The sequence below is a fragment of the Alligator mississippiensis genome, chromosome 4, assembly GCF_030867095.1.
Source record: "Alligator mississippiensis isolate rAllMis1 chromosome 4, rAllMis1, whole genome shotgun sequence".
Taxonomy (NCBI): domain Eukaryota; kingdom Metazoa; phylum Chordata; order Crocodylia; family Alligatoridae; genus Alligator; species Alligator mississippiensis.
This window is the reverse complement of record NC_081827.1, coordinates 86,887,704-86,915,589: the sequence shown is the minus strand read 5'-3', so window position 1 is coordinate 86,915,589 and position 27,886 is coordinate 86,887,704. Positions and strand designations below refer to the sequence as shown.

Here is a 27,886-nt window from a genome sequence, read left to right as displayed (position 1 = left end):
ATATGAGCCTAGAGTGAGCCCTTGTTGTGAAGAAGGCTAATGGCATACTGGGCTGTACTGGTAGGAACACTGCTAGCAGATCAAGGGAAGTGATTCTTCCCCTGTATTTAGCACTGGTGAGACCAAATTTGGAGTACTGTATCCAGTTCTAGGCCCCCCACTATGGGAAGGAACTGGACAAATTGGAGAGAGTCCAGCAAAGGGCAATCAAAATGTTTAGGGGAATGGGGTGCATAACTTATGAGGAGAGTTAGGAGAGGCTGAGAAAACTGCATTTATTTAGTCCGGAGAAGAGAAGACTAGGAGGGGGATTTAATAGCAGCTTCAACTACCTTAAGGGGGGTTCAAAAGAGGATGGAGTTAGACTGTTTTCAGTGGTAGCAGATGACAAAACAAGGAGCAGTGGTCTTAAGTCACAGCAAGGGAAGTTTAGGTTAGATATTAGTAGGTATCTCTGTAAATCATGCTGTAAGTGTCCCTTGCAGTAGCTCCTGTAATGTTTTTAATTTTTGCTTCTTGCCGCCCCCCCTCCCCCTTTCCAGATGGCCAGGCCGTTTGCTGATGATTACTGGGGTTGCAAAATCTCCCATATATTTAAAACCAGTGGCAAATGGCTTGGCCAGAGGGGGCCTTCTACCAATCAGAGGTAGGTTTTGTCCTTCACTCAAAATTCTTTCTAGTTCTGTGATAGGCTTACTTTGGGCATCCCCTCCTGCAATAATTGGAAGGACTGAAGTCAATCCCACTATAAGGGGATCCTTTGAACTCAAGTTATCCCAATTTGGGAGGCTCCCGAAGGGCAATTCAGTCAGCTGATATAACATTTTTTTGAATGGGCAATTTATGCACTTGGCCTTTCTCCTGGGATCTGCTTCTTCTGATAAAATAGTACTAAAATAGTCCCCTCAAGGAAAACTACCTCAAGCACTGCTTTCCTTATTGAAGTTAAATTGGTTTCTGGTATATCTGTATATCCTTGGATAGTGCTGCAAAATCATCTGGTACCATGAACTGTCTAATCACATCATTCAGGTTCCCTGCAGTGTACCCATTCTGTCTCCAGGTAATCATTGGGCTTATGTTAACCAGTTGATTGCAGTTTCTTTGTTTAGGGATCCTAGACTTTCCCCCTCTTCTTTCAGTTGTTTGGGGCTAAATCTAACAATCATTTGTTGGGTATCTATGGCTTCTATATGTCCCTTAGGTCCTCATTGCTTTCTTTCTCCTGGTGGTCTTCTCCTAACTGTAGTGGATTCTATCATCAGTGCCATGGGGCCAGGACCTGCCTGTAATTCCTGTTGAAGAGAAGCGTAGTGAGTTGGTTGTATGGGATTCTCTGCTCTCCAACAGTCACTCTCGTAATCATAGATTATGTTGTCATCCCAGTCTCTCTTACTTTCTCCTCCTTGTGTAGCTGCCACAATGCACTTTTAGACCCCTATTTTTAACTCTAACTCCCGAATCTGCTGACATCATGAATAGAGATCTCTGGAATTTGCATCAGAAGTATGTAGTGTGGTGACTTTAATCTTGGAGATTATCCTGTGTGCCCCCTCTGCTGCTGATTGGTGGAGGGCCTCTGTTGCTCATCACTTGCCACCTGTGCCTAATGGCTGGGAAATGAAAACCATAAATGGGATTTCAGCTGCAGGCGGCAAGCAATGGGGCCCCTCTGCCAATCAATAGCAGGGGGTGGAGATGGGGGAGCATAGGTGAAACTCCCAGGTTAAAGAAGCCACCATGCCATGCATGTTCAGTGTGAATTCTGGAGATCCCTAGGCATGAGGTATGGTCTGGGCCAGAAGTGTGTTATGGGAATTTTTTAGTGCAGCCCAGATTGCTGCGTCAGCATCCTGCATTTTCTGCTTCCAATTACTGAGTTCCTCACTTAGCTGGTCTTTTATCATTCACTCATAAGAAAGCTTGTCTTCAGCCTAGTGATTTCCACAGCACTTCTCAATGACTCACCTGGTAAGGAAAATACCTCAATTTGCAAATTCTCTGTATTACTCTGCAACCCCTTCTCTTTATCTTTCAGTTTATTAATAGTATCCTAAGTTACTCATAATTTCCCTGAAAACTAACCAAAATTCTTGTAGTGTTGCTTTTTTTACAGACTCCACTGTCTCTGGAAGAACTCTACCAGTTGATATCAGTTGTGGCAGGCTCACCGTTTTTGCCCAGCAAACCTGGCTTGAAGAAGAACACTTTGGATTGGTGGAACATTTCCACCAATCAGGGAAGAGCTGGGAGGGACATGCTCCACCCCAGCTCAGAGCGGGGGAGCGAGGAGCCCTTGGACCTGATTTGAATACTGCGTTTTGCAGGTCTGGCAGACTCCAGGGGTGGGGTCCCCAGTGTAAATACTTGTGAGTAAGTGTCTAAGCCCTTAAATGTGTCAGGTATCCAGGTTGTAGTTGTGCTGGTATAGAGGAAAAAACAATTAGGGCTCATAATACAGATGATAACTTTTATTAGACCAACAAGATTTTTGCAAAATAATTTTTTTTGCAAAAATCTTGTTGGTCTAATAAAAGATTAAACCTCTACTATGAGACCTGATTACTAAGCCTTTAAATGCCTCTGGAGCCCACACTGAAGAAATATACTTTTGTAGTACAAAAAGTTCTAATTCAGGGGCAGCATCCTTTCCTGCCATTGCCATTTTGGAGTCCACCACTTTACAGAACAGGTTTGGCAAGTTATAACACCTGACATAAGTTTTTTTTCAACTCCTAAGTACAGCATTCAATACAATTTCTAAGTGTGTTGTGCACAACAAAATCTCTCAGTCCAAGTGAATTCAGTAGAGCTTGTCCAGGGATGCCAAATCTGTTACTAGACTTAAGGTTAGACTTTAGGTGATGGCACTGAAATCACTAAATTCTTGGAAAAGAATAGCCTGTTTTCTGAAGACAGCATTTATTGAGCACAGCAATTTGCATTCTTAAGCGTAAGATGAGGAGACAACAGAATACTTCATATCAGTCTAAGTCAAGATGCACCGAAATTTTGCATGGCTTGCATAGTCCCAGGGACTGAGTATCTCTGCAGTCAGACATTCAAAAGCTCTGCTGGGGGAGTTTGCTGGTCTTCTTAGCTGGTGGGAGTGGTCTCACAGGCCTGGATTTTTATAGGTGATTGACACTAGGGGAATGCGAAGTGGGCCCTATTTGATTCAGATCCGGATTCGGCCCGAATCAGGGACAGTGATTCGACTAATTGATTTTAATCACTGTCCCTGATTCAATTCGACCAAATCCAAATCTTAAGATTTGATGCTTTAAATTTTTTTCCTACATACCTTGAGGTACCAGCATAGCTTGTGAATGCTGCAATGCTGGGGTGGATGGAGCATCCCACAGGAGCATGGGGGGCCCCTCCTTGTGCTCAGCGGTGAACCCAGAAGTGGATGGGAAGTACTTCTGGTCCACTTCCATGTCTGGTGCGGAGCACACAGGGGGGCCTCCCATGCCTCCCCCACTTGGCAATTGGCCACAGGGGGACCCTGGGTGGTGCCCCCCCCCAGACCCAGGAGGCACCAGTTGCCAAGTGGGGGAGGGCATGGGGGACCCCCCTGCACGCTCTCTGGTGGACCTGGAAGTGGACTAGAAGTTCTTCTGGTCCACTTCTGGGTCTGCTGCCAAGTGCACTGGGGGCTCCTGCCCCGCACTCCTGTGGGACGCTCCATCTGCCCCTGCATTGCAGCATTCATGAGCTGCTTGGTACTGTGAGGTATATAGAAAAAACATTTAAAGCTGTGTCTATGTCTGAATTTCCAAATCTTTCTGAATCTCTCTGAATAGATTCTGGTTACTGCACATTGATTTAGTACTTGGTTATGCAAGTACTAAACTTAATGTTCAGTAACTACAGCACGTTAATGAAGGTGTAGACATGCCCACTGTTTCCAAAATGTCCACTGCTCACATTGAAATGTAATTGTAGCCCCCTGCTCATAGTTTCAGAATCAGTCAAAAGGATCATGCTTGTCATGACTGTGTTAGGTCTTTGCCAAGACCCCTAATTTTGTACATGTTATATTTAGAAAAGGAACTGGGGATATGCATGTGGTCCTCCTCTCTCCTCACTACATTTAGATATTGTTTAATTCCTGTCACATGGCCAGATCCTAAAAAGGATTTAAGAATATCTACAATGGGATTTAGATGCAGAACACCCAGTTTAGTTCTTCCTGAACCCTGGAAATGCCTGAATTTCAAAGACATCTCAGATTTTGACCTTAATGTTCTGCAAGTTCATGTCTAGAAACACTTCCTTATTGAAAGGGCTGCTCACATATCTCATACCTGAGCTCAATAAGGATTCAAAAACAAAGCATACCAGCTGTAGGACTGAATGATATCCAACTCCTATTTCACATACAGAAAGAGTACTTTGAACAAAGGTTGTAACTCAGGGACTCTCCCATTGCCATCTGAGTGCCTACTAAACTACAGAGACATGCTCCCATCACCTCTCTCTTTCAGTTCTAGTAATTTTTTTAATACGGTGACTTACTTCAGCAGTGCAGGTGGAGAGTGCTTCTTCCACTCTAGAATAACTTAGAGATGGGTGATTAAGGCACATTATTGGGAGACAGATTAGAATCCCTTCAGGCTAAGAAGGGAATCCAACTTCCATGAATCCTGATAAGTGCTATAACCACTAAGCTACTGTATACAAGGGAAGTAGGATACCAGTACCACCAGCCTCTTCTCTGGTGAGGTTTTAATAAAAATAAGTACTTTCTCCTCTGTTTTTTGAAAGCACGGGCAAAAGCATTTACCTTCAGGATTCTGGTCTCAGAGCTGGTTCTAGCATTAGAGATGTCTCACTGAAATCCAGAGTCAGGTGCCTGAGCTCCTGTCAGGTGCCTGAGCTCCTGGAAGTGGCAAGATTTCAGACAGCCCCAAGCCCAGCATCTGCTAATGACTGGCTGGCTCTAGGCAGGTCTGCATTGAGGGGGCAGACAGTTGTGGTTCCTTTCTAGGACACCTACCTCTCAGGTTAAGTACAGCCATTTGGGGAGGTTAAATTGGGTTCAAAATGGCCACCCAATTTAAAGTTAGCTCATCCTGGTGCTGGCATCACACTTACAGACCCTGTCTCTGTCTGTAATCAGTGTAAACTGTAGAGAAGTTCCATGCACACAAACCTGTCTAAAAGTTGCAGAACGTGATTTACGATGAAGGATCTATGTGGTATCAAACTTATTTGATTTAGGTCAAACTGGTGCGTGGAACTTCTGTACACTTTTCCTGCGCAGCCCGTGGGCTGGAAAAACCTAGCCATTGGCCCCAGCCACAGGGCTGTGATTTTCACCTTCCCCTTCTCCTGCACTGAGCTACTCCCACCCCAATCTGCCCAGAGCAGCCAGCCATCTCAACCCCCATCCCACAAGCCACTTTGGGTGCAGCTGCTTTTATCAGCTTACACAGCTGCCGAACCTAAGCAAGTAAGTTCCAGTGGAGAGAGGAGTGGGAGGGATGGTGGTGTAGGTTCAATGGGGAAGTTGGGGGCTAAAAGTAGCCCCTAATCCCCCCAAGCCTTCCCCCAGCACACCCCACCCCACAAGCCCCCCATATCCTACCACACTCTTCTGGACCCCAGTAAGACCTGGCGGGTTTTGCCTTTTTCCTCCCTAGCTACACGTTGTGCCTACCCTGTTCACCACAGCCATGGGTTGCGCCTGCCTTTCCACTCCTTGCAGGTCACACCTGCCTTGCCACTCCACCCATGGGTCATGCTTGCCCCCCACCCCTCATTGATTGCACCTTCCTCCCATCCCCCAGCAGACCCTCGATCCTCTCTGGCCTCCTAGACCCCCAACCCCCCTGCTAGTGCCCCCATCTTCACTTACCTATCGGGCAGCCATTTTGAACTGATTTAACTTCACCCTAATGCCCCAAATGTCTGTACTTAGCCTCAGTGTGCAATGTGTAGGGTTCCTGGATGCCTCACTCATGTTCTGGATTGCACTCTGGGGCCCAGATACACAAAGACATTCAGTTATGGTACAGTCCTGTATTGTCTTACCTAAAATGAAAGCTTACACATGGATTAAAAAGATGAATACATGGGCTCCATGCTTCCACTCATGTGGAATATGTCTAACTCAGGTTCTCCACTTCCTAGGGAGGTGCCCTAATCTCCAAGCAATTGAGCAAAAAGCATGTGGATCCTCATACTTGTTCCAACGTGGTCACAGTTGTGGCGGTTGAGTGATAGGCCGGGCTGTGGCCAGTAGCCCCGAAACGGCAGGCGGGTACTTTTGACCGATGGAGCAGAATTAGGCACGGAAGCGTATCGGTTAAACAAAGAGATTGCTTTACTTACACCGTCGATGAATACAGCGTAGGCAGAAAGTTAGCTTCAGTTACAACCAAACGAGGGCTCTTTAAACCGAGATGAAATGTCTGTGACAATTCAACGAGCATGCAGAACACGGAGTACTACAATTTAACGAGCATGCAGGATACGGGGTACATCAGGAAAGTTGATGATGGGGAGTTGTACGGGGGTGATCAGTCCGCCACGTTCACTCCGAGATGGGTGCGGAGTTCTCCAACTTGGGCGGAAACTGCTCTAGCTTTTATATGGCTAGCGAACCAATTGCTAGTCGCCACGTAGGAATAATTTAGAACCGACCAATAATGATGTGTGTATTTACATAAGGATGGCGGGAGCTTTTCTGCATCGGGGTTCTCCACCGTAGCGGAAATTTCACCATGCAGAAAAGCTTCATTGTGCTAGAAAATTCCACTGTGCCGAGGCACTTAACTACTAAGTTCTGACATGCCCCCTTGCCGACGGCACAGCTGGAATTGGAGCATATGCACGTCGTTTAAATCGTCATCAACTCTCTCATCATATGGTAAACGGGTATACACAAAAGCATACAATGAAAAAAGATCATCCTCAATGGATCGAATTAAATAATAACCAATGCAAACACAAATACACATAAGTATATTAGTTATAAAAAGTTCAATTATGAGGACTTCAGTATGTGTCATCATGAAATCACACGTCGGGTCCCCGCGCCTCCGGCACTCTTCTTCTCTATCTCTCTCCTTCTCTTGGGGTTTTCCCCCGCCACACACCTTGGGCCTCGGGCAAAAAAAAAAAGTAAATAAAAATTTCTTAGAACAGTTAATTAACTTATACTACAGTGTTTGTATGGAACCGCGCGTGAGACGGAACAGCCAATTACATTTTCCACTGTTTTCCGCCCTCCCCAAAGCACACGATACAGGTGCTCGGACATGGCTCCACTCTGGACAATTCTCTCTCGCATGCTCATGGATGCGACCGACACGGAAATGGGATGACGATCCACGCAAGTTATTCGGCGTGAACTTAGGTGCCGTGTGGTCTTTTGTCCGCGCTCAGTGAGATGACTTGTTGTCTGGCTCCCCCGGATATTGGAAGCCTAGTTCATATGCCAGTTGCCATTGGCCCGCGTCTCCCAGGATTCGTAGCTGTCATTTAGTGAGCCTTGAATGGTGTAGAAGGAATCCAAACATGATGCTTTCCTCTGGCGTTCTTTGCGGCAACAGTTGCAATGTTTGTTGAAGGTCAGATTCGTGATGTCTTGCGCTCTGAGCCTCGATCAGGCATACAGTGGAAGTACCCGTTTCCGATTTCATAAGGGCCTGTAATCATGGGAGTTGACGTAAAAGATTACCCGCGGGTTGGCCAGCCAGTGGGTTGAGGAGAATCCGAAGGATGATGGCATTTTTTCCTCCATAAATCTCAACGCAAGCTTCCACACTGTTGAGAGTCACCGGAACAATTCCAGGGCTTTGCAGGTGGCGGTGAGGCCACGGTCTTCTCTGCTGGGGTGGTGTCAGTCCCAGTGTGTGCGCTCTGGAGTTCCAGGAACAGTACGCGATCCCTACTATCGCCAACAGAATCTGTTCCGCACTAGCCTTCGATGGGCGGCCGTCGTGCCATGCGTGGGATTTGTGGCCGACTTGGCCCACAGTAAGCGCTGGAAGTGGGATGGGCCAATGAACGTTGCACGTTACTATGTCTATGTTGGTGGCGTGCCCCCCACTCCATGAGGCTTGACGAGTTAGGAAGCTAGCCTCTTCCAAGTCCAGCAAGTCGGATCCGAACCCCACGACCAGGCGTCCCAGCCACACGGCCAGAGTTTCTTCAGGCTTTATTTTTGATTCTTTGCATAACTCCTGTAACTCAGTCCAAGTACGAGCGCGATAGGTGGTGGTGCGAACTGCATCCTGCGCATTGACTATTCGATTGACTATCACTACAGGATGAGCTGCTGTCAAAGCTGTTGCTGTATCTGGCGGGAGGGGTGGATGCAATCCTCCACTCAATGCCCCCTCCCCGCGGCAAGGAGGTGGGGCCGCCGGGAGCGACGTCACCTCAGTGGGCAGGGTCGCTGGGCAGATTCCCGCCGGTTCCTCTGAAGCTCCGCCCTTCTTTTCCGGGTTCTCCGGGCAGCTCCCTCCTTCCTTGGCACCATCTTGAAATGGCATTGACTCGAGGCTTTCTTTTACTGCCGCCTCTTTAGCCGCCTGAACAGCTGTGAGCAGTTGGGCTTCCAAATTTGCATTCTCCTGCAGCAAAGTTGTTATGGTGCGGAACATTACATTTAACATTCTCCCCTTGTTGCACTTCGGGCCTGTCCTCCCAGTTGTGGCACGTCCCTCCGCCTCTAGATTTTTACGGAGCTCAGAAAGAAGCTCGCAGCCCCTCAGTCCAGACACCAGGGCTGAGGCACTGAACAGGTCGATCGGTGTTGGTTCTCCACCCTCCTGCACGAGTCGCATACAGCAGACGTACTCCTGGCTCTGAGTCAGGTCTACTGTGCCCGCCGGTTTGACTCCGGTGGAGGACGCGGTGCTCACTTCCTCGTGGGGCCTAAATAGGACCCGCTCACTGCCCATCACACACCCGAACACCCCGGGGTGAAGATGTGCTTCCCATTCTTTCGAAGCTCCTTCTTCCCCCTTCAGCGAAAGGTAACCGCTGACGAGCCTTTCACCCATTCTGCCCACCTGGTGATATGCGATATGTGCCCCTAGTTCCACAGCGTTCGTCATGTGGCACCTTTCACTGTGCCAGGGGCAGTTTCTAACTAATTCTAACTCCATCGCGTCTTCCCCAGATCCTGTTCATGATGCCATGTGGCAGTCGAGTGGTAGGCCAGGCTGTGGCCAGTAGCCCCGAAATGGCAGGCGGGTACTTTTGACCGATGGAGCAGAATTAGGCACGGAAGCGTATCGGTTAAACAAAGAGATTGCTTTACTTACACCGTCGATGAATACAGCGTAGGCAGAAAGTTAGCTTCAGTTACAACCGAACGAGAGCTCTTTAAACCGAGATAAAATGTCCGTGACATTTCAACGAGCATGCAGAACACGGAGTACTACAATTTAACGAGCATGCAGGATACGGGGTACATCGGGAAAGTTGATGACGGGGAGTCGTTGGTGGGTGATCAGTCCGCCACGTTCACTCCGAGATGGGTGCGGAGTTCTCCAACTTGGGCGGAAAGTGCTCTAGCTTTTATATGGCTAGCAAACCAATTGCTAGTCGCCACGTAGGAATAATTTAGAACCGACCAATAATGATGTGTGTATTTACATAAGGATGGCGGGAGCTTTTCTGCATCGGGTTTCTCCACCGTAGCGGAAATTTCACCGTGCTGAAAAGCTTCATTGTGCTAGAAAATTCCACTGTGCCGAGGCACTTAACTACTAAGTTCTGACAACATTATGCATAATGGTGTGAGCATCCTTCTCAGAGGACTTAGGCAAAGGTATGATTAACTAATAAACCCCAAAATGTTTTAACTAGGATTCAGTGCTAAAATGCACATCTTATTCAGAACAGTGGGCATACACAGTACCTATGTCTTCAAATGTCTTTGTTTATTATTTGCTTAAGTTGTAGAGTGCACATATCTGTGTTGGCATCCCTGGGAATTCACATACATATAAACATTCAGGTGGGATTTTACTGAATTGCATGTTAGAAAAAAGGCATATAAATTCCAACTGAAAAAATGGCTAACATTCACACATCCCTTTTTTAATCTGGGCTCGATTTTTCTAAAAATTAGATGTCTCTGGGGTGCCTTAGTCCCCCTTGCATCTAATCTTTAGTACCCTGAGTGATACCCTTTAGGGCTGTGTGAAGCTTTGGTCCCTGATTCAATTCAGCAGAGATTCAGCCTGATTTGGGGCTGAATCTCTGAATCAAGTCAGGAAACCCTTTAATCTCTGCAAATCAAATCAGAATCCTCCAAATCGATTCGGAGACATTTGGAAAGATTTGGCGATTCAGATATAGACACAGCTTTAAGTGTGTTTTCTACATACCTCAAGATACCAGGTAGCTTGTGAATGCTGCAATGGTGGGACAGATGGACCGTCCCACAGAAGTGTGGGGGGCTCCCCAGCACGTTCGGCAGCAGACCTGGAAATGGACCAGGAGCACTTCCATTCCATTTCTGGGTCCACCAGGGTGCACACAGGGGGTCCCCCATGCCCTCCAGCTTGGCAACCGGTGCCTCCTGGGTCTGGGTGGGGGGGTACCCAGGGTCCCCCTGTAGCCAATTGCCAAGTTGGGAAGTATGGGGGGGCCCCCACGTGTGCTCCCTGCTGGACGTGGAAGTGGACCAGAAGTACTTCCAGTCCACTTCTGGGTTTGCTGCTGAGCACATGCCCCCCCCCCCAAACACTCCTGTGAGACACTCCATCCACCCCAGAATCACAGTGTTCATGAGCTGCGTATGGTACCTTGAGGTATGTAGAAAAAAACATTTAAAGCCTAGTCTATGGCCGAATTGCTGATTCTCCAAATCAGCATCAAATCTTCAGATTTGGATTTGGCTGAATCGAATTGGGAACAGTGATCCAAATCAATTGAATCACTGTCCCTGATTTGGGCTGAATCCAAATCTGAATAGAATACAGCCTGTTTTGCAAATCCCTAATCCCCTTAGCTCATGCATTTGTGTTCATTTTTTTTTCTAGATCTCTTAGGCATAAAGAAAGCATAGATCATCTGAGGAGTTGCTCTTTGAAAAAAATACTGAGATTACTGTAATGTGTATAGAACTAGCAGAGAAACTGGAGACTTCCCAGGGCTTGTCTATACTGCTACAGTGGGGTTCCCAACACTGAGGAAAGTGGGGGTGTAATTTGAGCAAACCCCTCCCATCCCACTCACCTGGTAAGGCATTCACCTCAACTTGCAAATTCTCTATATTACTCTGCAACCCCTTCTCTTTATCTTTCAGTTTATTAATAATATCCTAAGTTACTCATAACTTCCCTGAAAACTAACCAAAATTCTTGTAGTGTTGCTTTTTTACAGACTCCACTGTCTCAGGAAGAACTCCAAAAGTTCACTAGTGAGGATGCCCTGGGTCTGTCTGTAGTGCCTGTGCCTACTCTTTAGCCTACCAGAAACTGAGGGCTTGAAATTAGAGACAGAGGGATGAGCCCTGGACACCTTCACTCACGTATCTGTGGTTTGGCTTGTGCCTATGGGCTTAGATGGGCTAGAAATGCTTGAAGTCCACTGGTGCCAGGACCACCACTGCAGTGGTGTAGACAAGCCATTACAGACTGATAAGCTCTTTCCCCATTACTCCTACCTATCTGTGCCGGCCCAGTTTGCTTTAGGTTTGGGCTTCTTGAGCATTTGAAGAAGAGGTAAATTCTTAATGTGTCAAATTCTTTATCCTACTTCCTATTTAAGTAGTAATGCACCATAAGTTGTTTGATATGGTTCTTTGAGGATTCTGCTTGCATAAGGTGATGTAGAGTCATTATACAGGCTCTGTGGCATCTTGGCCAGTGGCCCAGGGTGTCCCCTAGAGGGAAAATAAAGTGCATATGAAGAGTGCTGCTGTGTATTGGCAATCTCAGCCACTGGACTGGCTCCATGAGCTGTAAGGCATCTGAAAAGTGTTTATTGCTGACTTCAAAGCAGTCCTGGAGGCTGCTCTAAGTTGCACAAAATGCTAAACCAACCTCAAGCTGGATCCAGACTTACAGAACCAGCTCTTCTGAGTAGAGAACCTTTATATCAAGTATAAACTTTATACATTTTTTAAAGAAAAATGATTACATTTTGATAATTTTTCCCAAAGATTCAGACTTCAGAAACTTTAGTAGAACAAATGGAAAAAGCTAAGGAATCAAATTAAGGATAAATCTAAATGTATATAACTCTAAAATGCTTCTGAATTCATTATTACAGTGGAATGCTGTCCTGTAGAGCAGGTTGGAGGCTCTGTAAAAATACTGTTGCACGTAGGTTAATAGGGAGATAATGTTAGCATCATAATGCATAGATTGTTTCAGGAATCTTTGGTTTAAATATCTGACACCAAGGTATCCAGCAACAAAGAGCTTTTTTTTCTCTTTCTCTCCAGTCTCTCCCAAGCCCTGATTTAACAGATGTATGAAAGTCAAGGGGTCATAATGATATACTTAAACATTGCTCTGTATAGAGACAATTCACTTAATTGGAGTCAAAATTGGAAGGTAGGATAGGAAGGAAAATTTCAACAAATCTTTGATTTTTAGTTCTCTCAAGAGTCATAAGCAAATGTTGAAAATACTGAATTGTTCTGATTATAAAACTACAATTTTCCCTCCAAAATAACCATAAAAACCCTACTTGATGTACATGCACAATCAACCTATAGGGCTTCCTACAGGCTTGTCTTTGGCATTGCTCCACAAGCACTAACACAAAGCAATTACAATACCAAGTCAGAAATATTTTCATTTCAGTGCTTGTTTTAGTATTTTTAGTGCATTTAATCCTTTGGCCCTTTTCCTAGGCAATCTTATTCACCTATGGGATTTTATCTGTGGTTACTGACTTGGGGAAAGAGCTGTTTTTCCTAGAATTGAACCTGAAAATGTGCGGTTGACTTATATTCCTAGTAAAGATATAATCAGAACAATATGGTAACAGCTAACAAATAACTGTCAAGATATTAAAATCAGATATTCCTTATTGCCATCCCTTCCTTAGGCTTAGTCTTGTAAACCAAAGGCCTAATCAAATGTCTCTGGGGATTTTTACTGTGCTAATGTGGCCTTTTATGGAGGTTCACTCACTCAGTTCCTACTGTAGGATCAGGGCCTGGGAAGAATTCCTGGTCTCACTGAAGGGAGAGGTTCGTTTTTTGTATTTTTTTTTACTTTGTTTTTTGGTGTACTGTGGCTTTTTATAGGAAAGAAGAACCATAATTTAATCTTTTCTGAGTTATATTTTATGGTCTGGTGGGCAGGAATATATTTTACTGTTTGAATGTTTAAAATAGAGTTGGAAAGGTAGTCAATGGACTGGTCAAATATTGTTAATAGACTAGTTTATTAACTGCATTTTTTTTGATCAGTCAAAGATCAGTTGAATATATATAGGAAGGCTTTCTGTGATTATATCAACTAGAGATGTAAATATCATTAAAAAAAGTCCAGGGCTCCCCTCTGTGAGGCAGCTCCCCATTCTGGTGTGGCTGGTGCCCAGGTCCTGATGTCTTACAGCTGAGTGGCCCTCGGAAGCCTGCAGAAAGGTGCTTAATGGGCAGAAGGGTAGAGCAGCATGAGGGAGGCACCTCCCCTGGTGTCATTTCTGCCATGTATGAGTGGAGTAGGTAGGCAAAGCAGTCTCCCACTCTGCAGAAGCCAGAGATAGAGAGCCCTAGTACAGGGTGAGGGAAGCACATTGCCACTGACCCAGCCACAGTGCCTATGGGCCTTGCCACCTTGCAGCCCCTCCCAGAACAGTGCCTTCTGCCTACTTGGCTATGGGAAATGCTGCTATTACCAAGAAAAGCAATGAGATCAAGAGCAGTGAGTGATCGAGGGATGGAGGCAGGGAGACACTCAGTAGCCAGCACCTGCTCCGCTTGCCACAGGGTGAAGCACACATAGGTGGTAACTGGTGCTCCTTCTGCAAGTCATCACATCCTTCCCTGGCTCCCCTTCCCTGCCTCTCCTCTTCTGGGAAGAAGGCTGGTTTGGCTCAGCTCAGCTCCAGTGCCTCCTCCCCACACCCTAGCCCTAGCACTTTGATTTGCACAGTGCAAACTGTTGGTGGAAGAGGCAGGCACCATGCAAAGGTAGGCTAGTTTAAACATAGGGACTAGGAACAGAAGTTACACATAAACTGGTTTAATTGACCAGAAACTGGTTTAAACCTGTAAAAGAACAGAAGTTCAGTGCACATAAACCAGTTTCAAGATGCCTGAAACCGGGTTAAGATAAACCTGATTGAATGTAGTATCAGACTTAACTGATTTGCGTCAAACCAGTTTATGAAACTTCTGTCCCAGACCCCTTCCTGGTTCAAGTTAAACCACAGTCTCCCAGCATTCCACTATTTTGCAGCCCTGGGCTGGGCTGGGCTGGGTTGGGCTGGGCTGGGCTGGGCTGGGCTGTCTGCTCCAGAGAGCAGGGCTGGCCCTACCCCTCTGCTCCCTAGCTGGTGCAGTGACAGCTGGCTGACAAGGGGATGGGGGAAGGCAAGCCTAGTGGGGGATGCAGCCTAGTCTACTGGGGGTGGGGGGAGGACTGTCCCCACCCCAGGCAAGCCCTGTTTGGGGTCTGGGACCAGGGAGGGGGGTTAAACACCCCTTCCCCTGCTCAAACTTACCACTGGCTGTGACTGGACTACAAATCTCAGGAGTACCTGGAAGCAGGGAGTGATGATGAGCAACCCTGCAGAGTCCTGCTGCTGTGATTTTGGACTGTAAATCCAAAAGACCTTGGGTGCAGCAGGAAAAGGAAGCAAACACACAGCTTATGTTAGTTATGTGCTAGAGAGCTGTGTTCTAGTGCTCCCTGGCCTCTGGCCTGAGCCACTTCAGGCATGTGGCTGCATTTTCTGAACCAAAGGTAAATGTCTGTTCACTTCTGTTTCAGTTTAAGCTCTGCAGCTTAGACTAACCTGAAAAGACTGAATCAATTCAGCCTCAGGCTTTTTGACTGTCTATACTTAGCCTAACTGTAATGCGTTAATCATATACATATAATTATTGTCTAACTGTTTAATATTTCACATCCCAAATAGCAACAAGGACAATTGGGCAGAGCTAGTGGAGCTGAAGCGGGGTGAGTGCAAGTTGTGCCAGCCCAATAGTTTTTAAATCTTCAGTTGTGAACAGTTATGTGACCAGCTGGAATCTTCCAGATACCACAGAAATTTCTTGACTGTTTCTCTTTCTGGAATAATTTAGATGAAACTAATAAATGTAATCACCTTATATATATGGGGTAGTATTTCCAGTAGATTTAGTTATTCTATATTTCTTGCCTTATACTCAGTGAACTGTTTCACTGTGTTGGTTTTTGTGAAATTTTGATTAAAAGTGATTTGAAAGTTTCAAATTGAAATGTGAATTCTTCTTTTTTTATGAAAGGTTAACCTTAATTAAAAAATAAATGAGTGGCAAAGGAAACCCTAAAACTTTGGTATGGAAATTTTGTGCCAGGGGAAAAACAGTGAAAGGCAGATGTATGTTTTGCAATTGTGAATATGTAACTCATGTAGCTAGAATGATAAAACACTTCTTAAAGTCTTGAGAAATGTGCCCCGTTGTAGTAAAAGAAAGACTACTTAATAATAATAGGCACCTATACAAAAGCAGCGAGGCTGCTCCAATGCACTGTAATTACAGGGCATCAAAGCAGACTTGATTAATCAAATCTGCTGGAGCTTGGTAGTTACTGCTCTCCAGCAGCCTCGAGCATTTTGTGTATCAGTGTTCCTGTGCTTAAAAATGGCAGCAAGGACATTTTATCTAAAGCTTGTTCAATGACCTTTAGATAAAGCACCCCCGCTGCCATTTTTAAGTGCAGAGATGCTGATAGAAGAGATGCTTTAATTTGAGCGGCTCTTGGAGCTACTCTAATTAAAGTGTGTCCCTCCCCTCTAACCCCCCAACCCTCCCCCCCCCCCCCCCCCCCCCGGAGCACGTGTATAAATACCCAGTGAAGCAGGAGCTGTTTTCTTCTACTCATACATCAGATGCTTCCTCTGATTGTGCTTTGAACATAGAGGATTCATCTGATGAAGATGGTATCGTGACAGGAATGGAAGAAAATACAGAAACAAGCTGGCGATCTTCCTTTTTTCACCTTCAAACTTAACTTCTGTAAGCAATTTTGACTTTGAAGCTTCATCTCTGCAGCCTTCTGTTTCCAAGCCTTCTTCAGCCAGTTCTTGGCAACTTCTGTGAAATCTCCAGCTTCATGGGAAACACCAAACAGATCAAACTCACAATTCAATATTTTAGTATTTTTGAACAAAATTAACACAAAACATATATGAGCTTGATTGGTTGTTTGCTAAAGCTATATATACAAGCAGGTTGCCTTTTCACATAGTAGAAAAGCTCTACATGAAGGAATTTTTTGCCAATCTAGGTCCAGTCTACACTTTACCAGGCAGAAAGCAGCTGACTGGGCATCTTCATGATGAAGCTTTTGGTGAAATGCAAAAAAGAATAAGTGGTCTTATTAAAGAAGCATCTCGTGTCCATTGTATCAGATGGTTGGAGCAATATTCAGAATGAAAGCATAATTAACAACTCCCCAACTCCCCAACCATTCTCCTATAAATTCTCAAGCAGTGCAGAACATTGCCACACCTCAGAGTACATAGCATTACAGTTCAAAAATACTGTTATGGTTTGAAAATGTTAGTCTAGATCTCAGTCCTGAGAGAGCATTTTTCAGTTGTAACTGACAATTCAGCAAATACGAATTCTGCCTAGAGTACTGTGACAGAGAAATAGCTTCATATTCGGTCCTACAGTTGTGCTGCTCACATATTGCAACTTTTCATTCATGATTTCAGAGGTTTACAAACATTCCATTCTCATCACACAAAAGTAAAAAACTTGCCGATTTAAAAAATAACAACATGTGCCAGCTGCTGTGTTTCGGTATTGCCAAAAACAACACTGCATACTTTCAACATTGAGCACAACCTGTCCTATGCAGTGGGCTTCAACAATCAAATGTCTGCAGCACCTTCAAGTTTGCAAGAAAGCTTTGCAATCTGCTGTTGTAAAGGGAAAGTGTTTCTGGCATTTGTCCATGAGACATTCAAATTGACATATTTGATGTCTCTGATGGGTATGCAATTCCAAGGTTTTGTCAATGCCCAAGCTATGCAGAAGTTGGAAGGTGACACACGTATACTAGCAGCTGCCAAATATGAATATACAAACATTCAACGTTATATCACTGGCACTTGTCAAGAATCCTTACTTTCAACATCTGAGAAAAATAAAATAAAAATGATAGAGAAACGAAAGTGTCAATTGATCACAGAATACAGTGCAGCTTAACTGTTGGATCAAGGAGTCAAGAAAAGAAGCTAACAAGTGAAGAGTTTGATGCAGCATGTGAACTAATTATGAACTTGGCCAAATTTAAGAAATGTCCTGATGACCAATCTAGTTATTCTGAAAAAAATAATTTTAAAGCAAGAAGTAGTATATTTAGCAGTAAAGGGATGTGGAATGCAGTCATATCGATAGAAAAAGGTCAAATTACATCATCAAATTGGTGGAAAGGCCTTTATCCTCCTTGTTCATTAGTAATTGTTTCTGACATCCTGTTAACACTTCCAACATCTACTGCTTGCGTAGAGCATAACTGGTCAGTTTGGGGCAACATTTATAGCAAGAACTGAAACAGGATGAAAGCAAACACTACTGGGAAGATGGCAACTGTATATCATAATCTAAGGTTAATGAAAAACATTTTGGACAAAGATGAATAGTTTTCCAGCATGTCTTCTGATTTGGGCTCAGAAGAAAGTGACAGTGAAAAGAATGGAAGTTGAGAGAAAGATGACATCTACTAAAAAAAGAATAGACTAAAAGTGAAAATAAAATTTTTAATTTTTATAATAATGAAACAAGTAGTTTTTAAATACTTCTTTTGTTTTGACAAAAAAGTGTGTGTTTTCAATTTTATGGAGAGTTACTGTTATAGTTTTCTTAACAAATATGATTTATATATTTTTTTATGTTTCTTAATGGAAAATTTGTGCTTTTTCTGTGTTTGGGTTTTTACAAAAGATTTTATTGTAAAATAAATTTATTTCAACATTATGTAAGGAATTACTACTTTTAATGTAAATGAATAAAAATATTATTTGACTTTCTTGGGCAATTTTTGACAATCTTTTTACCAATATTTGACTGGTCAATTGACTGAACTTTATTTGACCAGTCAAATACCCAACCCTAGTTTAATATGATAAATAAATGAGCACAAATGCCTAATACCTTATCTTATGTGTTTAATGAAATGCTAATTTAATATATTCTAAGCATATGGCAATTATAAATGATAGATCCAGAATAATGGTTTCCATGTGCAATAAGCTGTCACATAAACTGTGATTAAATACCGTAATAATCAGAACACTTGCAATGTTGTATTAGAAAATCTCTTTTATAACTTTGGTCAGTTAGGTAATGTTCTCAAAAGATTATTACAATGTCCTGTGATCTAATATATGCACACATGTATAACATTAAAAAAAAGTTACAAAAGCAAGAAAATGTTATCTGTGTGAGCTCATCAAAATAGTTTTAAAACATTAAATCATAAAATCTGACTTCTTTCTCTTATTTTTCAAAATGTTGTTTGATTTAGGGCCTTAAATATACAGGCCTGTTGGAGCTGAGACTGAAGACTTTGGACTGGATAAGTAAAATTCTGGCACAGTTCATTTTTGCATGAACTTATTTCCAATCAAGGGCAACATGATCGTAGAAATGTAGGGGTGAAAGGAACCTCCAGAGGTAATTTAGTCCAACTCCCTACCAGAGGTGGGATCATCCCTACATCCTACCCACATCCACAAAGCCAGTCATCTCATCAAAGAAGGCAATCAAGTTTGTCAGGAATGACTTTCACTTGGTGAATCCATGTTGATATAAATGTACTGTTAGTCCAGGCATTTAGAAGTATCACTGGAGGAGAAATATTGATAATCTTTTGCATGCTGCTCTTAGAATCATCAGGTAGAAATTAACAGTTTGGACTTCAATGCACTACACTTGAAAAGTAGCCTCTATAAATTTTTTGCTAGAAAGATAAAAAAATAAAGTGAAGTTTTGTTTGATGGAGAGATCTCTATATTTGTTATGGCAAAATCTATTAAACGACTGACTCACTTCAAACTCAGTAGGAAATCCTAGACACAGAGATGTACAGTCCATAACACCAATCTCAATTTAAATATTTTAATGAATTATTAATGACTGCTCCTAAAACATGAAGATCTTAAATTAACTTTTAAATTAATATCTTATGCTTTCCAAACTGTGATGCATTAGTAAAAATGTATGTAACAACATTTTGAAAAAATGAATTAGAGGAGTAATTTAAATAAAGTTATCTATTGCTTAATTGACTTGTGAGTTATTAAATTGTCGCCTGTTTACTTAGACAGCTAAGTAAATGTATAGGACCTATACTCCTCTAGATTTCTATTTATATGCACATTTAAGTCTCAATGTAGTAAAATTAAGCCACTGTCAAAGGTGAGTAGTTCAGGAAGCAGGTGTCTCCTGTCACCTTGAAGAAGACTAGTCATTAGGTGACCCTTTGAGAGAGTGTATGGGCACTCCTCTGGCAGAATCTTTATGAAAGCACGTTACAAGATCCTTTTCAACAGGAAAACAGTAGGGCTGTGCAAAGCTTTGGTTCACAATTCAATTTGGAGAAGATTTGGCCTGATTCGGAGGCCGAATCTCCAAATCTGAATCAAATCGCTAGAAGCTTAAAACTTTCCAAATCGATTTGGAGCCTCCGAATCCATTTGGAAAAGATTCAGAAGAGATTCGGTGATTCAGGGATTTGGAAAGCAATCTTTTGGAGGAAACAGAAACTTAGAAGAGAGAGGGGGAGCAGGGTGGGAAGACTGACATCTCTAGCTGGGCTATGAGTGTGATTTCTCCCTGACTGCCCTTCCAATCACAGTGTCTGGGGGAGGGACATAGAAACAGCATAAAAGCCTCTGTCTGCAGGCTTTTCTGTCCCAGACTCCCCCTGCACCTATCTCCTTGACAGCTGGCAGGCTTCATGGCTGCAGCAGGGCCTAGCAGGTCTACAGTTTTCACCCCCCTGTGCCCCAAGACAGACACGGTTAGTCGCACAAGCCCCCATGTCACAAGTTTTGCCTGTCAGCAGCCGGAGGTGCAGGACCCCAGAACCCAGACTCCTCCTGCACCTATTTCCTTAACAGATGGAAGGCTTTGTGGCCACAGCAGGGCCTAGCAGGCCTGCAGTTTTCACACCCCTGTGCCTTAACATACATACAGTGTCACCCATGTCACAGGTTTTGCTTGTCAGCAGCTTGAGATACAGTTTCCAAGAAACCCCTCCACCTATCTCCTTGAAACTTGGCAGGCTTTGTGGCCTTAGCAGCAGCTACCATCTCTGAAGTTTTCACCCCACTGTGGCTTAACACAAACACATGACATGAGTTTTGCAATATAGACTGTGAGGTGCAGTTTCTCAGAAACCCCTACACCTATCTCCTTGAAGCTTAGCAGGCTTTATACCCAAAGCAGGGGCTACCATCCCTGCATGTTTCATCCAAATAAGCCAAAAATAGACAAAGTTATAGATATTTGATTGAATTCCCATTATACTCTATGGCCAAATCTCTGAATCTCTGAATCGGTGCCGAATCTTCCGAAGCCTATTTGGCCGAATTGATTTGGAAAAGTGATCCAAATCTCTGAATCAAATCACTGGCCTCTGAATCGAATGAATCTGAATCTAATAGTTCTCTATTCGCACAGGCCTAGTAAACAGATAAATGTACAGTACTGGGCTAAATGTTCGAGGTATACCTGGGATGAATTTGGCTCATGACATGCTTTGTGCTTTGTAGTTGACATAATGAGGCCATGATCCTTGACTGGGGTTTATACATATGCTGCTGTAGTTGTTCGTCCTTCACAAGCAAAGATGACTGCATCCAGCAGGGGGGCAGGATATGCTGCTGTACTGGTATTAATAAAGCAGGCAGTAAAGTAGTGGTTATCAAACTCTTTTTGTACATTGGATCATTTGATAAGGAGAGAGATCGTCTTATGAATTACTTTCCTTTACAAACTCCCAATTACAATCCCACATCTTTTCTAAGGCAACTAAACACTAACGTCCAGTTTCTCTCATTGTGTGACAACTGGCACTTTGCATCCTTCAGGTGGAACAAAGGGGATGTAATCTAGCAAAAAAGGCCCAACAGAAGTGTGCGGTTCACCTTGCATGCACCTCTCTACCCCAGCAGAGCCTTTGCCTCTATTCCCCTGGTCCCAGAGGAGGTAAAAAAAGGAGCAGGACAGAATTCTACTCTGCTGTAGCAATCCTGTGCTACTTCTGGCTCTATTAAGGACTGACTGAAACCTGAATTGCCTAGGAGATGCTCTGAGGTAAGTGGGGCAGCTTGGTCTTGAGGTAGCTGAAACCAGCTGAACCCAGTAGGAACCAATGGACGTTTAAAGTTCTAATACCTTAATGAATTGAGTCTACAGTGGACTTTCAGGTGCAGAGTTGCCATAGGGCATTTTTATTAGTTTTGCTGGTGAAAGAATCTTTGGTTTGGTTCATAGATTTCATAGATTTCATAGACATTAGGGCTGGAAGGGACCTCGGAAGATCATCGAGTCCAGCCCCCCGCCCAAAGGGCAGGAAGTCAGCTGGGGTCATAGGATCCCAGCAAGATAAGCATCCAGTTTGCTCTTGAAGGTGTTCAATGTATGCGCTTGAACCGCCTCCTGTGGCAGGCTGTTCCAGACCTTGGGGGCTCGGACAGTAAAGAAATTCTTCCTTATGTCCAGCCTGAAATGGTCTTGTAGTAGTTTATGACCATTCGACCTAGTTGTCATCCCTTGGGGCGCTCTGGTGAACAAACGTTCCTCCAGATACTGGTGGTCACCCCTGATAAACTTATAGGTGGCCATCAGATCACCCCTGAGCCTGCGCTTTTCCAGGCTAAAGAGCCCCAGGTCTCTCATCCTGTCATCGTAGGGTCTGCTTCCCTGACCTCTGATCATGCGCGTGGCTCTTCTCTGGACTCTCTCAAGCTTCTCCACATCCTTTTTGAATTGTGGAGCCCAAAACTGGATGCAGTACTCCAGCTGCGGCCTCACTAAGGCTGAGTACAAGGGGAGAATGACATCCCGGGATTTGTTTGAGAAGCATCTATGGATGCAAGCCAGTGTTTTGGTTGCTTTACTAGCCGCAGCATCGCATTGCAGGCTCATGTTCATCTTGTGGTCAATGATGACCCCCAAGTCTCTTTCTTCCTTAGTGCTAGCCAACATAGCACTGCTGAGCCTATAAGGATGCTGCGGGTTTTTCTTCCCAAGGTGGAGAACCTTGCATTTATTGGCATTGAACACCATCAGATTCTCGTCTGCCCACTTGGTTAGAATCTTGAACTGGCTATGACTAACAGCAGACACTGCTACACATGCCTAACTTTTCCATCAAAACTGTTTTTGGAAATAATGTTTAGTTTGAAATCATGTTGCAAAACAATTGCTGCAGAAAATGCCAACAGTGGGACTTTTTTTGAACTTTTAGAAAGCTGAAAATTTGTCATTTGGAAATGCCTCGCATCACTCTGATAGCACGGGGTTCATATGTCTGGTGGCTCCTCTCTGATCTCCCTATTCAGACCACACCTTCCATCAGAAGATTTCTATAATGCACTGTAGTGCAGCTGCAAGACGGGAAACCAGGAAGCCCAGCCTGCAGAGGAGACTGGAATATACAAGGCACCTGATCTACAGGTTTTGTGAAGCATCTTGTTGGTGTTTACCTAACTCCAAATTAATATTTTTGAGTTTCAACCTGAAGGTTTTTATTTTATTTTTTCCCTAAAAAACAGAAACTTTTCATAGCAGTTTTTTTTCCTACTAATTCTCCTAATAGATACAGAACTAGCCAGTGGGATCAATCCAGTGATCAGGGGTATGAGGATTATAGCTTGTGAATTTTGTCTTAGATATTAGATAAAGGAACAGTTCATTGAGATCAGCAGATACTGTTGACCATAATGCATGTGCTTTACTGTTTTCTCCAATTTGAGTACCAGTTCTGGTAACAGGAAAATGGGAAAACACATAGATAGAAAAGAAAGTTTTTCTTTTGTGAATAATTCAAGCCCACTGGACTTTGTTGTGTAATCTGAACCCACTGTACTCTGACCTCTATATTACTTTTCTGTCAATCTCAAGACAACTAAAAGTAAAAGAGAACACTTCCTTTCAAGAGTGAATGACCTTCTGTGCCATGCTCAGTGAATCTGTTAAGAATGGAAAGAAAGCTAAATAGAAAATAGTAATTATATCCCCAAGAAAACAGTGTATTTACACCGTCAGCGAAGTTATTGAATATAGAATTCAACACTATAAGTTGGGTAGCCCTTCTGAGAGGTGCCAGGTGCCTTCATCTCCTACATGAACACTGAGATGTATTCAGAATTAATAGCACTACAAGCTAATCTCTAACTCGATCAACTATGCTCTTGTTTCATTTTATTAGGGCTGTGCAAAACACCATTGTTTTGTTTCAATGTCCATTTTGCTGTTTCAAAGGGACAGTGTTTTGTTTCATCATTTCATTTCATTTTGAAGCACTGTCCTGTTTGGTTTTATTTAAACTGTTTCGCTGTTTCAAAGAGTTTTGACATTTCACTCATCGGCTATAATGGGGAATCATGAAAGTGCCTAGAACTTTGTCATTTCCTGCCTGATTTGGATGAAAATTGCAGAGATGGTATCCCCTTATGAGGGCATGAAGCCTGTCTGGTTTAGAGGGGATAGGTGCAGAGGTTTCAGGGAAACTGCACCTCAAAGTGATCAAACCAAAAGTCCTGACACTTGCTGGCAGTGGCTGCCTCCTGTCATCTAGCACAATGATCTGGGGCCTTGCACCCCTGGGAGGGATGCAGGGCTGTACCAGACTCCTCCTGGGGGTGCAAGCCTCAGGATCTCTGCACTGGATGACAGGAGGCTGCCACTGTCACCTGGGACCAGCGGCAGCAGCAATTTTCCTTGGCATTGGGTGCGGGCTGTGCCCAGCACCAGTCCCAGGTGGCAGCCTGAGCCTCCTGTCATCCGGCATAGATGCAGGGGCTCGCACCCCCAGGAGGAGTGCGGCACAGCTTGGCAGTCCTCCTGGGGGTGTGAGCCCCTGGATCTGTGCCCCAGTGACAGGAAGTTCAGCCTGCTTGTCCCACCTCGGACCGGCACTCCCCTGCTTGGCTACAGCCCCCCATGCACCTCCCTGTTAACCTACAGTCCCCCGCTTGGCCCACAGCCAGCTCCAGCCCCCTCCACCTGACTGAAGCCCCCCACACTCTCCCCTCCCAGCTGCAGCCTCTCATAGCTTACCAGCATCAGCAGCTGTGCTCTTGGCCCCCTGCATGGCACAGGGCAGCATGGTTTGACCCCATCCGCCAGGTATCTGCCACCTCTGCCACAGCATGCTGCTGCTGCGTGGCTCAGCGTGGGGGGCCTGGGGCTGTGTGCTTTTGGGCAGCTGCAGAATGTCACCCGAGGCTACACACTCCTCATAGAGACTGCTGGCCACACCGGCCTGCATCCTTTGTGTACAGAAGCAGCGCGCAGGGCTCATGCATGCAGGACCCAGGCCCGTGTGGACAGTGGTCCCCACGAGTGGTGCACAGCCCTAGGTGACAGCCTGGCACCCAGGGCTATGCGTCACTCACAGGGACCACTGGCCACACTGTCCCAGGTCCTGCATGCACAGAAGCAGAGCATAGGGCTCATGCATGTAGGACACAGGCCAATGTGGCCAGTGGTCTCCATGAGTGGTGCGTAGGCCCGGGTGACAGCCCACAGCTGCCCAAAAGCACAGGGCCCCGCATTGCACAGAGCCAGGCAACAGCAGTGTGCTGAGGCTCATGAAGTGGATACGTGCTGGCTGGGGCCAAGCTGCATTGCGCCCCCCACTATGCAGAGGGCCAAGAGTACAGCTGCTGATGCTGGTAGGCTGTGGGGTACTTGAGCCAGGTAGGGAGGTAAGTGGGTGGTGCTGGTCCCAGGTGGGACAAACAAGCTGAGCTTCCTCCCATTGGGGTGAAGATCCAGGGGCTCACACCCCCGGGAGGGCTGCCAGGCTGTGCTGGACTCCTCCTGGTGGTGCAAGCCCCGGCATCTGTGCCAGATGACAGGAGGCTCAGGCTGCCCCCTGGAACCAGTGCTGGGCACAGCCTGTGCCCAGTGCCAGGGAAGATTGCTGCAGCCACTGGTCCGAGGTGGCAGTGGCAGCCTCCTGTCATCCCATGCACCAATCTGGGGGCTCGCACCCCCGGGAGGAGCCTGGCACAGCCTCACAGCCCTCTCAGGGGTGCAAGCCCCCAGATCAGTGTGCCGGATGACAGGAGGCTGCTGCCTGGGACCGGCGCTGACGCCAAGTAAGCCCAGCTTCGAAATTTGAAATGTTTCAAAACTTTTGAAACATTTTGATCGCCCTTGTTTCATTTTGAAGCTGTTTTGAAGCCTTTTGTTTCATTTGGATTTCACTATATCAAGCTTGAAATGTGGTGAAACAGCTTTAAAATGAAATGCCAGGTGAAATTTCGCACAGCCCTACATTTAATGTCTCTTCAGCTCAAATTCATTCTCAAAACAGAAAGGAACCAGAGCCCAATGAAAGCAGAAATCTGGGGTCCTCTCTCTTCATTATCCTAGGAGGGACCCTGGGACTGGTGCCACCCCCAGTCACCTTCCCACGTTCCCAATTACAATCCCACACCTTTCCTGAGGCACCTAAACACCAAAGTCCAGATTTTCTCACTGTGTGATAACCAGCTTATCTGAAAATAACTATGATGTTCCTTCATACACTCCCCTGCTTCCCCTTTTTCTCTCCTTCCCTTAAACCTCTCAGTGGGCACCCTAACTTAGTCAGGAAGTTCATTTCTTTAGCAAGCTGGGCCTCTTTCCCTAAGCAGGGGCAGCTGCTCCCTGATTCTTCTCCCAAAGTCCCGACAGAGGCAGATGGCTCTCTTATAGAACCATTCAGGATTCAGCCCGTGGTAAACAAAGGAAAAAAAATCAAGCACAGGAACCTGAAGAAATTTCCTGAGCAGAATAAAATATTTTTTCCTTCCCAAGCTGTTTCTGGAAACTCTACAATAGTCTGTCAACTCAAAATATCTAAATACATGATTTTAATATAAGGAAAAAAATAATTGGAAAAATTTAAGGCAGTATGTGCTGGTCTGTCTTCTCTAGGTACCTGTAAAAGTAAGTATGGGCAAAAAAAAAATAAATAAATAAAAGCAAGAGAGAACACTAAATGGGTAGCCTTACATATTCACCTAAGCTATTTTCAGATGAGCATAAAATGGAATCTGTATTACTTATTGCCTTTTGCCAGGCCACAGTAACCAGGTATTAGGGTTGCCAATGGAAACACTATTGAGCTGCATAAACCTGAAAGGGCATCTCTGTGTTACCTTCAGGACCACAATTCTGGTCACTACAGTTTGCACAATGGTTGCTGAATTTCTGCCGACACTTTTGGCACTTAATTAGTAATTACCATTCATTTGAATTAAACGATTGATTGCTATAGTCACCAACTGATACAAAACAATGTAAAAGAAATACATTAATACTGGAAGTTTATGTAAGCAGTGTTCCAGTGGGGGGACAAAAACCCATATGCAACAGGAAAATTGAGAAGACATCTGTCACAGTAGCCAAGCCTCTATCAAACTTGATAACAATTATGAATCCATTACCATTGATAAATTGCATAAAGCTGTGGGAATAGAAAGCTTTTATATTACATGGAGAGTAATCAACATCTAGCAGAAGTAGTCCCCTTGCAGCACACACCTGCTGCGTGCCTCACATCAGAATATGTTATTTGCTAAGCTAAGTGTTATTGGCATGGCAGAAGGAGTCAGACAAATAATGAGATTCATTTACTAGCTTTTTTATTCATCTGCTAATGAGGTTTTCTAGTGACAAAACAAGCAGTTGTTTTCTTGCAAATATTCCTCAGAAAATGGTGACATAGACAATTTAGTTAATAAATTTAAACAGCAACTCAGTGATATTTCCATACCGTTTCTTTTTATTAAGCAGGTCCAAGGGCTTTATAGAAGTCCTTGCCTCTCTCCTATGTATTTTTAAAAGTACATATTTTAAACTGTATCAACACACAAGGACAAGGAAAAGCCTTCTAGTGTTTGGACTTCCACACATGTTCTTAGAACATTGGGTTTGTGAAAAACTGTTACTTCAAATTAAGTAAAAGAAATTGCTTTAATTTACACTTAAAAAAATATTTAATCTTGAAATAATATATATTTCATGTAAATGAGAATTTATGTTATGGAGACCATACAGATTCTTCTAGGAAATTAATACTTGTCTTAGATTAACAAGGGAAATAAAATTAGAAAACAAGACGAAGCCCAGAATCTATTTGCCAAAACCAAATAAATCATGAAGCTTAGAAATTTTATTTTCTGAAACCACAGCCCATGATTATCAAATAGCTTCTAGATTTAGTAAAATATATTTTCTCAACTTTAAAATATGGTGCTCATGTAAGTGAACATGCTCACTTGTAGACCCATAGATAAATTTGTGTCAGCAAATTGGTTAGATATTTCCTGTCTCACAACCTTACTTTTCAGATATATCATAACTGTAGATACCTCAGATTAGAGGCTTTCAATAATGATATTTTATAGGAGTAGGCCCCATCAACAATCAGTATAAATCAGCACACTGAGAATAAGTCTTCCTTAAATTGAGTTATACTTTCTAAAAAACAACATTTTAGTATTT

At 44.2% G+C, this 27,886-nt stretch overlaps 1 long non-coding RNA gene across 1 annotated transcript in view; it reads right to left on the bottom strand.

The window, feature by feature from the left end:
- Positions 1 to 15,975: 15,975 nt before the first annotated feature.
- Positions 15,976 to 27,886, bottom strand: part of LOC109281521 (uncharacterized) — a 79,653-nt gene continuing 67,742 nt past the window's right edge. The window contains exon 3 of the long non-coding RNA XR_002088186.2: positions 15,976 to 16,252. This is a non-coding gene — a long non-coding RNA (uncharacterized LOC109281521). The remainder of the gene's footprint in view (positions 16,253 to 27,886) is intronic.